Source organism: Pyrgilauda ruficollis, unplaced genomic scaffold, assembly GCF_017590135.1.
Source record: "Pyrgilauda ruficollis isolate IOZ18807 unplaced genomic scaffold, ASM1759013v1 scaffold122, whole genome shotgun sequence".
NCBI classification, from domain to species: Eukaryota; Metazoa; Chordata; class Aves; order Passeriformes; family Passeridae; genus Pyrgilauda; species Pyrgilauda ruficollis.
In genome coordinates, this window is record NW_024510544.1 from 588,760 (window position 1) to 600,996 (window position 12,237).

Consider the following 12,237-nt stretch of genomic DNA (forward strand, 5'->3'; position numbering starts at 1 on the left):
CAGTGCTGGGGGCTCTGGGGGGATCCTGGCAGGGCTGTGGGTCGGGGTGAGAGCCCAGAGCGAGCTGGGCACGGCAGCAAGAGCTGCTCCTGAGCAAAGGCAAAGCCCTGCAGCCCTGGCATCCTTGTCCCTGCAGCTCCAGCAGAGGGGACAGGGACAGGGCAGCTCTCAGAGAAGGGACAGGGACAGGGCAGCTCCAGCAGCATCTGGAGAGGGGACAGGGACAGGGCAGCTCTCAGAGAGGGGACAGGGACAGGGCAGCTCCTGCAGAGGGGACAGGGACAGGGCAGCTTCAGCAGCTCCTGGAGAGGGGACAGGGCAGCTCGTGCAGAGGGGACAGGGAAAGGGCAGCTCCACAGAGAAGGGACAGGGACAGGGCAGCTCCAGCAGCCGGGGCTGCAGCTCTCGCTCGCTCCCTGCCCGGGGCTGCGGAAGGAGCTGTAATTGCATTAACGAGCTGAATATGCTGGGGTCAGCCTTTACCGTCCAAAACACCGGGATAATGAAAGAGAATCAGGCGGTAATTGTTATTAATGGCCCGGGCTGGAAGGGAGCTGTGGGTGGCACACTGGGCCTGGCCCAGCAGCGGTGCCGGTGAGGATGGGAGGGGAGGAAGGTCGTGCTGGAGGAGGGATGATGTGAGGCAGGAGAAGGTGCAGTCCAGGAGGAGATTATGTAGTATCAGTGTAGTTTATTTGAGAAGCAGTTTGCTGTGAGTTAGCATCCTGGCAGGGTGCAAGACATGAATTTTTGGGGAGGCACCTTTTGGTGGGTGTTTGATGTCCCAGAGGCCGAAGGGCAGAGAGGAGCATCCCTCAGGAGGGCTGGCAAGCCAGCTGGAGTCCTGGGCTGAACCTGCCTCCCCTCCTTTCGCTCCAGCCTCCAGAACTGTCGGGATAAGCTGTCTGTGGTGCAGGCAGTGATTTACAAAGGGACCGAGCTGACTCCAGCTCAGAGCTGCGTGGGGGCTCAGGAGCCTTTGGCAGGTTTGCCAGGCTGCTGGCGCTGGGCATGGCAGCAGCCAGGACATGCAGGGGAAGGGAAGGTGAGGCTCCCTGCTCGGAGATACTGAAAAGCCAGCTGGGCGTGGTCCTGGAGGAGCAGAGGGCTTGGACAAGGTGACCTCAAGAAACCCCTTCCAGCCGTTCTGTGATTTTATGGAAAGGGAGCCGGGAGAGCTGATGGAGCTGCGCTCCTGCAAAACTCTGGTGGGGCTTCAGGGGGGCTGAGGAGATGCCGAGTGAGACCCCGGGAGGCTCTGCGGGCCGGGAGGAGCGAGCCCCGCGGCGCTCGGAGCTCCCTGGCCGGGAGGGGACAGCGGGGACAGCGGGGACCCGCGGCCGGAGCAGCGCTCGGCAGCCAGGAGCCGGCTCTTTCCCCAGCCTCGGCAATGTGTTGTGGCTGTTTATGTAAAAATAACAGATCTTTCCAAATATTTATTACTCGATCATGTGCTGAGGAGCGGGTGCCGTGCGCTCAGAAATGGAAAGCCGCCCCCGAGCAGCTGCCAATCCGGGCTGAGGCTGCCTCGGGGATGCGGCTGCCAGGGAAGGGCAGGAGGAGCAGCTGGGGGGACCCTGGCCATGTCACTGGGGCCCGGCTGTGAGGGACAGCGCTGTGAACCGGCCCGAAACGAGATCTGCTGGAGCGGGCCCCTCTCTTAGGGGTTTTCTCGCCCCACACCCTTCCAACAGACAGGAGTTTGTGTTGGCAAGAACTTTTGAGTGGCTTTGGGGCGGCTCTGGAGGGGGAGCATCCCTCGGAGGAGCTGGGATGCTGGCTCCGTGTCTCTTGTGCAAGCCCAGAAGCTGCAGGCAGCCTTTGAGTTGCCAGGAGCGCTCTTCTCCTGCAGGAGCTGCTGGGCAGGGCAGGGCTGGGGCCATCCCGCAGCATTCCTGCCCTGCAGCTCCTGCCAGGCACCGCGGTGAGGGGTGCTGCCGTGGGAGCTGCACCGCCATCCTTCGAAGGGAAGGGGAAACTCCGGGTGGGAAGATTGCTGGGAGCTGGGGGGGAATTTTGGATGCAGCTGGTTTTCCTGCCCTGCTGAGTTGGCCCGGCCCTGCCGTGTGTCACGGGTAAAGGATGAGCGACCCTTCTGCTGAAGATCAGGGTTTTATTCCAAAAATCAAACTGGTGGCGTGGAAAAGCTGGGCACACAGCTGGGGGCTGCTTCCGAGGAGTTCCCAGGAGCTTCTGCTCCTTCTCCTCCTGCCTCTGCTGGCAGCTCAGGCTCAGCAGAGAGGCTCCTCTCTGCTCGTCTGCTCAGCACAGGGGACAGGGCAAGAGGCTGGTGGGAGCTGCAGGCATGGCTGGGCACACACAGCTCAGCACAGCTCAGTGTTTCTGAAATCTGCCCAATTTTGTTCCTCTGAAGTGCTGCAGAACAGCTGGGAGACATTTCGGGCGAGCTCACAGATTTTTACTGTCCCACTTATTCTCTTATGTATGGAGCTCTCCCCTTCATTGCTTTATTAAAACAGACTGGATGTAAATGTAAAGCTGCCTCTGGGCACGATGGCTGGGGCAGGGCCAGCACAGGATTGGGATGGGATGTCCCCTCTTGGCACCAGGGCCATTCTGAGTGACACCAGGGCTGCTCTGGGTGGCACCAGGGCTGGCAGGAGCTCTGGGGCTGTGGTCCCTGTGCTTTGGGTGAGGGTTCTGGAGCCTGGCGAGCTGGGGATCTGCTAAATTGCTTATCCAAATGTCATTAAAAATGCAAATGGATCCCTTCAGCGGGACAGAGCCGCGTTAGGAAGTAGGGCACATTGTAAGCATTAATAAAGTCCTGCTGGCCAGCAGGGACGTGGACGGGCACAGTGAGCCAGGAAAGCCCTTTGCAGAGCTCCATGAAAATAAAACAGCTCCTCTCTCTCTCCTGCCCTCCTCCCCCTCGAGCTGCCAGCCCAGATAACGTTCTCATTGAGCCCAGTGCTGTGGAATTGCACAGGACTGCTCCCCACGAACAGCAAACTCAGTCCCTGGGTTGGTGGAGTTTTTTAGGACAGCAGAAGGCAAAGGCTTCAGCCACTTTGTTACAACAAAATTCACCTAAACGATAATTTCTTTTAAAATAAGGTAAAACATGGAGCAGGTTTGATTTCCTCCTCCCCAGCAATGTGTTTTAAAACACTCCCCTTAATGTGATCCTGCAGGTAGTGTCTGATTTCACCTTCCCTGCTGACCTTGGCCGAGGGCTGGTGCTCCTGTGTCCCAGCTCTCCATGGCCATCACCTTGAGCAGGTTCCTGAGCTCGTCCCACGCACTGCTGCATCCCTGGGGACAGCTGGGGACAGGGACAGACAGATCCCTGGGACAGAGCTGCCCACTCCTCCCGTAGCAAGGTGACTCCTCCAGCTCTGCGCTGCCTGTCTGGCAGCATCAATAAAACCCTGCTCTAAACAGCTCTGGCTGGAGCAGGGGGGGAGCAGACACAGTAAATCTGCATGTTGGAAATGTTCTTTTAATATCTTATCCGTGGAGCATCAAACACGGTGCCAAGTACACGAGCATGGTGCCAGCTGCAGCCCTTTGAATGTCTTCGAGGCAGAGATGTTGCTGTGCAGCAGCTCCCGGTGCTGCAGCCTGGCAGGAGGTAAGGGCCCGTTTTCCAGGCAGGAGAGCCAAGCAGAGCCGTGAAATGCCCTCCCCTTCCTGCAGCCGAGGGGCTGCAGCGGCCAGGGTCAGTGTTAAGGGGTTCTGCTGCTCCTGCTGCTGCTGGCAAACCTCTCCTGGGGAGTGAGCATTCCTCTCCTGGCTGGGGCCCAGGAGAGCAGCAAGCATCCTCCCTCCTCGCCTCCCTTCTCCGTGCCCTGCCAGGTGCCAAAGCCCCCCAGGTGCAGCCAGGCTGGGCTGGCAGTCGGGGTGAGCCCTGTGCCAGCCCCTTAGCTTGGCCAGGGTCTGCCTCACCGGTAGGACGGGCACCAGCCAAGCCAGGGAAAGCCAAACCCTCAGCAGGAGTCGGGAATGAGCATCCTCAGGCTGGCCCAAGGCTTGCTGTGCTGTGCTGGGGCTGCCCTGCTGCAGCCCTCCCCTCCCTGCAGCTGCTGTTTCCTGCACAGGAAGTGGCAGCGTTTCTTATCTTGGCAGCTCCCTCCTTCCCTCCCTCCCTCCCAAGAGCTTGGGGCTGAGCAGGGCTGAAAGCAGCTGGAAGGCAGCTTATGGGTGCCCCAGCCGTGACTGGAGTGCTCCATCACCCTGCCCCTCTGCAGGGCTGTGTTTTGGGGAGCTCTGACCGCAGGGAGGGGCCGGGTTCTCGCTGGAACTCAACTGGGGGGAATTGCAGCTCTGTGCCCTGCTCTGTCCGTGCCTGGTGTGTGCAGAACTGGGCAGAGCAGTGTCCTGGGGGGCTGAGACTGGTCTGGGGGGCTGCAGGGTGCTGGTGTGTCCCCCTGAGAGCCCCTGCTGCCCTGAGCTCAGCCTGGCTGTCACCAGGATCCCTGTGGGCATCCATCTGTCCCTCCATCCATCCGTCCATCATCCATCCATCCATCCTTCATCCATCCATCCATCCCTCATCCATCCATCCGTCCATCATCCATCCATCCATCCATCCATCCATCCATCATCCATCCATCATCCATCCATCCATCCATCCATCCATCCATCATCCATCATCCATCCATCCATCATCCATCCATCATCCATCCATCATCCATCCATCCATCCATCCATCATCCATCCATCCATCATCCATCCATCATCCATCCATCCATCATCCATCCATCCATCCATCCATCCTCTCCCTGGGCTTTGGCCCTGCCCTGGCTCCCCAGCTCTGCTTTTTGTTCTCGTGTGAAAAGGCCTGTGCTTGACAAATGTTTTTTTTTCCATGCCTGGAAGTTTTCCAGATCATTGAGATTTTTCTGTGCTGTGTTTTTGCCTGCTCTCCTCGCCTTGTCTCGTGGTGGGAGGCAGCGCTCCGAGGCTTTCCGAGGGATCGGCTGTCCCAGGACAAATCCCGTGGGAGTTTCTTCACAACACAAACTGGGACTGGAGTGCTGCAGGAGGGAGAGGAAGGAGCAGGGGGGGAGAGGCTGCAGCAAGGCTTGGGATGGTCTCGTTTCCCATTTCTGTGGGAAGTTGGGCGAGTGTGTGGAATATTTTCCAGTGTGGTGCTTCTGGGAAGATTTCACCCGAGGGAAGAGCAGCTGGTTGGAGGCTGGCTGGGGAGGGGGTCTTGAAGGTGCCTGGCAATACCCGGGGTCTCCTCCTCTCTCCTTTTCCCTGACACTTTGGCACAAGTGCTGGATGGTCAGCCCTGGGTGATGGGGTTAACAGAGCACCTGGCACAGGGAAAGTGTTTCCAAAATACCAATTTTTTCCTGAAAACAGTGCCAGGGCTGCTGGCCTGTCCCCTGGCCTGGTCTGTGTTGGGCTGCAGCTCGGGAGCCTTTGGCAGAGAACGCTGCTGCTCTGGTGTTCCCTGGGAGCCTCAGCCACGGCGTGTCCTTCCCGCTTGACGTCAGGCTGTCACCTAAAGCCAGAGCTGTTGGCTGCCTCAGGCAGCTGGAGCCTGTCCACCTCTGCTCCACACGGTGCCCTGGGGGTGGTGGCACTGGGATGGCACTGGCAGAGGGGCCCTGGGCTGGCTGAGGGACCCCGGGGTGCAGGAAAGGCAGCAGGGATGCTGCTCAGGGATCCTGGGATGTGCCCAGGGGCTGGATCCTGGCAAAAATCTGTGACTGACCTGGCTGCTGTTGTGAACAGATTTGGAAAATGGGAATGATACTTTCTCGGGGGCATCCCCTGAACAATTCCCCAGCTGTCTGTGCCCCTGCTCTCCGTGGGGTCAGGGGTGCTCAGGCTGGGCAGGGCTGGGGCAGCCAAGCTCTGTGCCTTGCTTGGCCACAGACCTGGTGTGTGCTTGGGACAAACCCTGGTGACACACAGACAGACAGACAGACACCCTCTGGGTGTGTGTGACAGGCCTGGACTGCTGCTGGGGCCCCTGGCCGTGGCTCTGCTGTTGTGTTTGCTGATTCCCTGACCCTGTGCCCACCCCGGGCTGCCCCACAGAGGGGCTGCTGTGGGAGGGGGCTCTCCAGCGCTCCATCCCTTTGCCCTGGGCTGCTGCTCCTTCCCTGGGCACTGCCTGGCCCCTGGTGCTTCCTGATGGGTGTTTCTTTGGAGACCCTCTGCTGGTGGCTTTTTGGGGAGGCTCTTTGGTGAGAGCTGCTGGTGGAGAACATCCCTCCCCTGCCTGTGGCAGCCTGGGGTGTTTGATCCTCCCTCTGTGGCAGCAGGGAGCTCTTTACAGCACAGACAGAGACCAAATAACGCTTGGTTTTATTTCTGCTCTGTTTTAAAGCAGCCTCAATGCCCCTGGAGCAGCTCCTGTGAGTCTGTGGCTCACGGGGGGCTGCTGGGTGCTGTGGGAGGGTGCAGAGCGTGGGGCTGTGAGTCAGCACTGCCCGAGCAGATGGAGCTGCTGTGATAACGCTGCCGGGGCTGCTGAGCAGAGCTGGGGGTGCTGGGGGTGCTGGGGTGCAGTCTCCAGCCCCCGTGGCCCCCCAGAACCCCCCTGAGCTGCAGAGCTCTGGGGACACGCTGCTCTTACAGGGACAATCCCGTGCCAAGCCTGTGCCAGAGCCGTGGTGCTGAGGCTGTGCCAGGCAGCAGCAGGGAGGGGATGCCATGGCACACCCAGCAGCAGGAGCGAGAGGCCAGAGAGGGACAGAAAAGCTTCTGCAGCTGGTCTGAGGGCCCCTGGCTCAGTGGCGTGCTGTGGCACGAGCTGCTTGTGCCCGTGCCCAAAGTGCTGCCACGGCACGTTTGGACTGGGAGGGATCTTTTGGAACCCTCTGGGCCGAGTTCATGCCAGGGGTTCCTGTGCTGGTCACCAGGGAGGTGCTGTGCTGGTGGCAGAGGGGACACGGTCAGTGCTTGGTGGTGGAAAGCCAGGGCTGTGCACAGCAGCACAACTGCAACACCAAATGAAAATCCTCTGAAGGCAGCTTCACCTTGGCAGGGCCCTGGCTAATTGATGCTTTCGCTTGTGCTTAGATCGAGCTGTTCACGTTCCTGGGTGTTCAAGAAACCCTTCAAACATTGCTTGGTGCGTGGAGAACAAACCCCCCTAAGATGCTGCCAGCTGAAAATAAGCCTGAGGCAGCAGCAGGGAAGTCATTACTCTTCATATCGGACACAAAAAAATATGTTTCTGTTGTATTCATGATTATTTTTGTTTTCTGCACTTCCTGGAAAGCAAAGGGACCATGCAGTGTAGTGGGTTTTTTTAGAAATGCAGAGGGGAGCAGGATTACAGCCCGTGCTCTTTAGCAGTGTGTAAATGCCTCCCAGCCCTTGCCGTGCAGCAACTCTGGCTCCGTGGTCTGCTCCTGAGGGCGTTTTGTTCAAAGAGCTGAAATTGTTGCATTTGGGGCGCTGTGTTGGACCCCAGCTCTTGTCTCACTGGTCACACCTCTGGAGGGAAGGTGAGGGCCTGTCAGAGCCCCTTTGGAAGGGCTCCCCAGTCCCCCCACCTTGCGGGGTGTCCCTGTCCCAGGCTGGAGCCACCTCCGAGGCTCTTCACTCTGGCAGTGGTGCCAGTGCTGGGACAACTGGGTGGGCACCAGCTGCAGGCACAGCTGGCACTGGGGCCCTTTGATGCTGAAAGATGTCACCAGCCTGGCCTGTTTGGGGGTGCAGCAGTGCCCCTGGCAGTGCCACTTGGGCTCTGCTTGTGGAAACAACACAGCGCTCAGAATATCCAAAACTAAGGGGGATGGTGAGGGATGCAAGGAAGAAGATGGGAGTGAAGTTCCCCTCTCTGTCTTGGAGATAAGCTACAATATCCAGCTTTAACTGAGTTGCATTATTAGCACTTTGGGGACTGGGTTTTTATCTGCCTTGAGCAGGATTAATGCGCTGTGACACAAAGGAATGGCTTCAAAGCAGGCGAGCAGGCTGGGCTGCTGGGGGTTATCTGTGCTGGGACTGCCCTCTCCTCATGCCTGACCTCTCCCCTGGGCAGCACTGCTCCTGCCGGGATACCTTTCCATATTTCTCCCTCCTCTCAAGAGTCTGACCCGGAGTTTCAATTACAATATTAAATTACCAGGTCACCAGAGTCAAAGTAGGCTGCCAAGTTTTTAATGATCTTCTCTTTCTTCTTGTGTGGAGTTTGGTTTTTTTTTTTTTTTCCCCGAGCCTCCTTTCCATCTCCGCACTTTTAATTGAGACCATCTGTAATTTAACACATCGCCACAGTTGTGTAACTGGTGCAGGGTTTTAGGAGGACTTGGTGCTCATCCTCAGGGACTGCAGCAGCTTTCCACTGGCTTCCAGCGCCTTCCTAAGAAACCCAGAACTAATTGCCAAGCCAGTTTAATCTGCTCCCTCGGGGCTTTGATTAATCACAGAGTGCTTATTTTTCATCTCTGGCTGCTGGAGGAGCTGAGGGTGTCGTTGTGGGCTGGGGCTGGTCCCAGGCTGGTGTGTGGGTGTTGGTGAGTGGAGCTGGCTGCAGGCACCAGGAATGTCCTCAGGAATGTCCCCAGGGAGCAGACCCCAGCCCCTTGGGGTCAGCTCTGGGCTCAGAGGGGCCGCAGGGTGTTCCTGTTTGTCTGAGGTACAAACCGAGTCTGTCCATCAATCCTCAGGAGCATCTCAGGAGCTTCTCCCTGGCCAGCCCCTGGCTGTGCCCCCCATCAGCAGTGTCCCTGCCTGCCTTGGCCACGCTGGCCCAGGTGTGGGGCTGTCCCCTCCGGCCCAGCGTGTCCCTCTCTCCGTGCCACCCTCCTCGGGTCACAGGGCTCGTCATCCCGGCTTCTAAGGAACGAGTCAGGAGGGATTGTCAGCATGGAAAGAACCAAATTCTGACTGGAAAAACTCGCTGACAGTGCTGCTGCAGTGTCACCTGGCTGTGATGAAGGGCTGGGAAAGCTCCTTCCCCTCCGTTCCTGCAGGGCTCCCGTCGGGGTGGGAGCTGGGGCTGGGGATGGGGCTGGGGCTGGAGCTGGAGATGGAGATGGAGCTGGAGCTGGAGATGGAGATGGAGATGGAGATGGAGCTGGGGCTGGAGCTGGGGCTGGAGGTCCCTGCCTGCCTTGGCCACGCTGGCCCAGGTGTGGGGCTGTCCCCTCCGGCCCAGCGTGTCCCTCTCTCCGTGCCACCCTCCTCGGGTCACAGGGCTCGTCATCCCGGCTTCTAAGGAACGAGTCAGGAGGGATTGTCAGCATGGAAAGAACCAAATTCTGACTGGAAAAACTCGCTGACAGTGCTGCTGCAGTGTCACCTGGCTGTGATGAAGGGCTGGGAAAGCTCCTTCCCCTCCGTTCCTGCAGGGCTCCCGTCGGGGTGGGAGCTGGGGCTGGGGATGGGGCTGGGGCTGGAGATGGAGATGGGGCTGATGCTGGAGAAGGAGATGGGGCTGGAGCTGGGGCTGGGGCTGGGGCTGGAGCTGGAGATGGAGCTGGAACTGGGGCTGGAGCTGGGGCTGGAGCTGGGGCTGGAGCTGGGGCTGGGGCTGGAGCTGGGGCTGGAGCTGCCCTGTCCCGAGCGTGGCTCCCGGCAGGGACAAAGGTGCCTGCAGCGAAGCAGAGCCTTCTCCTGGCCTGGAGCTTCCCTGCAGCCTGGCTCTGTGCTGGGCTTTGGGGAGGGGGCAGCGTGGTGTCTGCATGCCCCACGCTGCAGAGAGCCCCTCTGAGGGCTCTCCAGGAGCTGCTGGTGGTCTCTCCATGGCTTCTTTTGAGGTGGGACTGGGCCATGCACCTGCAGGGCAGGGGAAGAGCTGTTCCCCAGGGTGTCTCTGCATGTTGGGATGCTCTGCTGCCCAAGCAGCTTTTTTGACCCAAACAATCTAGAGAAGAGGCAGGAGCTGGACTTGTGCCATGCCCTGGGTGGAGGAGCTCAGCCTCTGCCACATCCCAGCGTGGCACAGGTTCTGTGCCAGCACGAGCCACGAGAGCCGGGGCAGCCCTGTCCCGGGGCCCGCAGGGGCTCTGGGCGCTGCAGAATGAAGATCTGTCCCTGCTCCAAGCTCCGCTGCTGTCACCATCCCGTCCCCACGCACTCCCCTTCGCTGCCGGCGATGATTGATGCTCCTCATCCCGCCCGGCTCCAGCGCGCTCATTGTCATGCAGAGGATGTTGTCAGTTCATTGTGGTATTTCATGGAAAACCGCGGGCGGCTCGGGGTGTTTTGTTCATGAAGTCCTTCTGAAAGCACGTGGCTGGGCCCAAAATACTCAGCCCCTCTCAATGGAAAGAGGAGGGCTCTTAAAGGTGTCCCTTTGAGAAGCGCAGGCAGAGCAGCGCCCCTGCCCCTCCTGCCCGGCTGCTGGGCTGCTGTGGGGCACTGGGGACCCTGGGGACACAGGAGCTGTGCTGGCCAGGGCTTACCCAAAAGCTGCAGGTGCCACTTGTACCCAGCTCTGCTGCAGCTTGGCGTTGGTGGTGACACCCCTGGGCCCCTGGTGTCCCTGCCTTTGTCCCCCAGCCCAGGAGCACCCAGCACACGGGTCATGTCACCCTGCCCCGTGTCACCTGCCCCATGTCACCCTGCCCCGTGTCACCTGCCTCATGTCACCCTGCCCCGTGTCACCCTGCCCCATGTCACCATGTCACCTGCTCCATGTCACCCTGCCCCGTGTCACCATGTCACCCTGCCCCATGTCCCCCTGCCCCATGTCACCCCGCCCCGTGTCACCATGTCACCCTGCCCCATGTCACCATGTCACCCTGCCCCATGTCACCTCCCCCATCACCCTGCCCCATGTCACCATGTCACCTGCTCCATGTCACCATGCCCCATGTCACCATGTCACCCTGCCCCATGTCACCTGCCCCATGTCACCCTGCCCCATGTCACCTGCCCCATGTCACCTCCCCCATGTCACCTGCCCCATGTCACCTCCCCCATGTCACCTCCCCCCTGTCACCTGCCCCATGTCACCTGCCCCATGTCACCCCTCCCCTGGAGCTGTTCCTGGTGCTGCCCAGAAGCCCCTGTGGATCACGGCTGGTTTTGCTCTGCCTCCCTGGAGCTGGCAGTGGGAAAGCAGCTGAGGTCTGAGGGGCTGACGATTGCTGTGCTGTAAGAACCCCAGAAAGCTTTTAAGCAAAGCTGGGGATTAAATCCAAGGAGCACAAATTTCAGCTCAGCTCCTCTCTCTGTGTGCGCTGGGTGATTAAAAGCTGTAAAGCGCTGTCAGAAATTCAGGACTTCCCCTCCTGGAGCCCTTCTTTCCCCTTATTTTATGATTACCATGCTTCAGTGCCTCTGTTTGATGTCGTGAGTGTGATTTTTTAGCGTGGAAAGGAAAGTCGTGGGCAGCTCTGCCTGGGGCACATTTTGGTCCCTCACCGGGGCCGGGCTGCTGCCTCTGACCCCGGGGTTTGCCCAGCGTAGGTGGAGCAGCACAAAGCTCCCTTAAAAAGTCTTTTTCTCTCTTTTTTTAGGTGTTATTTTGTTTCCTTCAGTTTTGCTAATCTGAATTCCAAGCTGTTTCCTAAAGCTGTTGTTCCTCGGGAAGTGGAGACCTTATCCAAATGAGAATATCCACAGGTTGGAAGGGAGCAGCCACACACTGAGACATGCCTGAAATAATCTTTGAGCTTCCCTGATATTGGAGCCATCTGCCAAAGCTCAGCTCCGTCAGCTCCCTGGGGATGCTTGAACCCCTCCCTGGCTTTGGTTTTGAGATGAATCCTGCCTGAACCTTCTTCTGTCTCTGTTAACTCTCCATCTGTCTCCCTTACTTGACACGCTGCATCCAAGGCTGTTCCCCGTGCTTCCAGACCTCTCCCTGGCCTGACAGAGGAACAAAGGCTTCCCTTTGGTGGGAATGTGTGTTCTGGGAAGGGCTGGGCTCAGGAGCCATCAGAGATGACGTCCCTGAATTATTCATTCTGCAAAGGACTCGGGAAAATTGATGATTCCTTCTCTAGAACACTGGGACAAGGAGTTCACGCAGTGAAATTAGAGCACCAAATGGAGCTGGGGTGGCAGGCAGGGCTCTCGTGGGCTGCAGGCAGGGCTCACTCCTGCAGGGAGCAGTTTGGCAGGGCTGGGTGCCCTCCCAAAGCTGGGGAAGTTCCGTGTGGGAGATGTTCCAATCCCATCTCCTGTGCCAGCTGGGAGCGAGCAGGGCACGGGGGCGTTTGTCACCCCTGCTCCTCCCTGTGCCAGGGGTGCCACGGGTTTGTGCTCTTCAGGCTGGGCTCAGCAGCCTCAGGAGTTTGCAGTGAAGCACTGCCTTGAGCCTTTCCTGGCCTTTCCCTTCCTGGCAATGTG

The 12,237-nt window shown here is 59.1% G+C and overlaps 1 protein-coding gene across 1 annotated transcript in view; it reads left to right on the forward strand.

Moving 5' to 3' along the window:
- PRKCB (protein kinase C beta) overlaps positions 1 to 12,237 on the forward strand; it is a 90,652-nt gene that overhangs the window by 21,755 nt on the left and 56,660 nt on the right. The window lies entirely within an intron of this gene.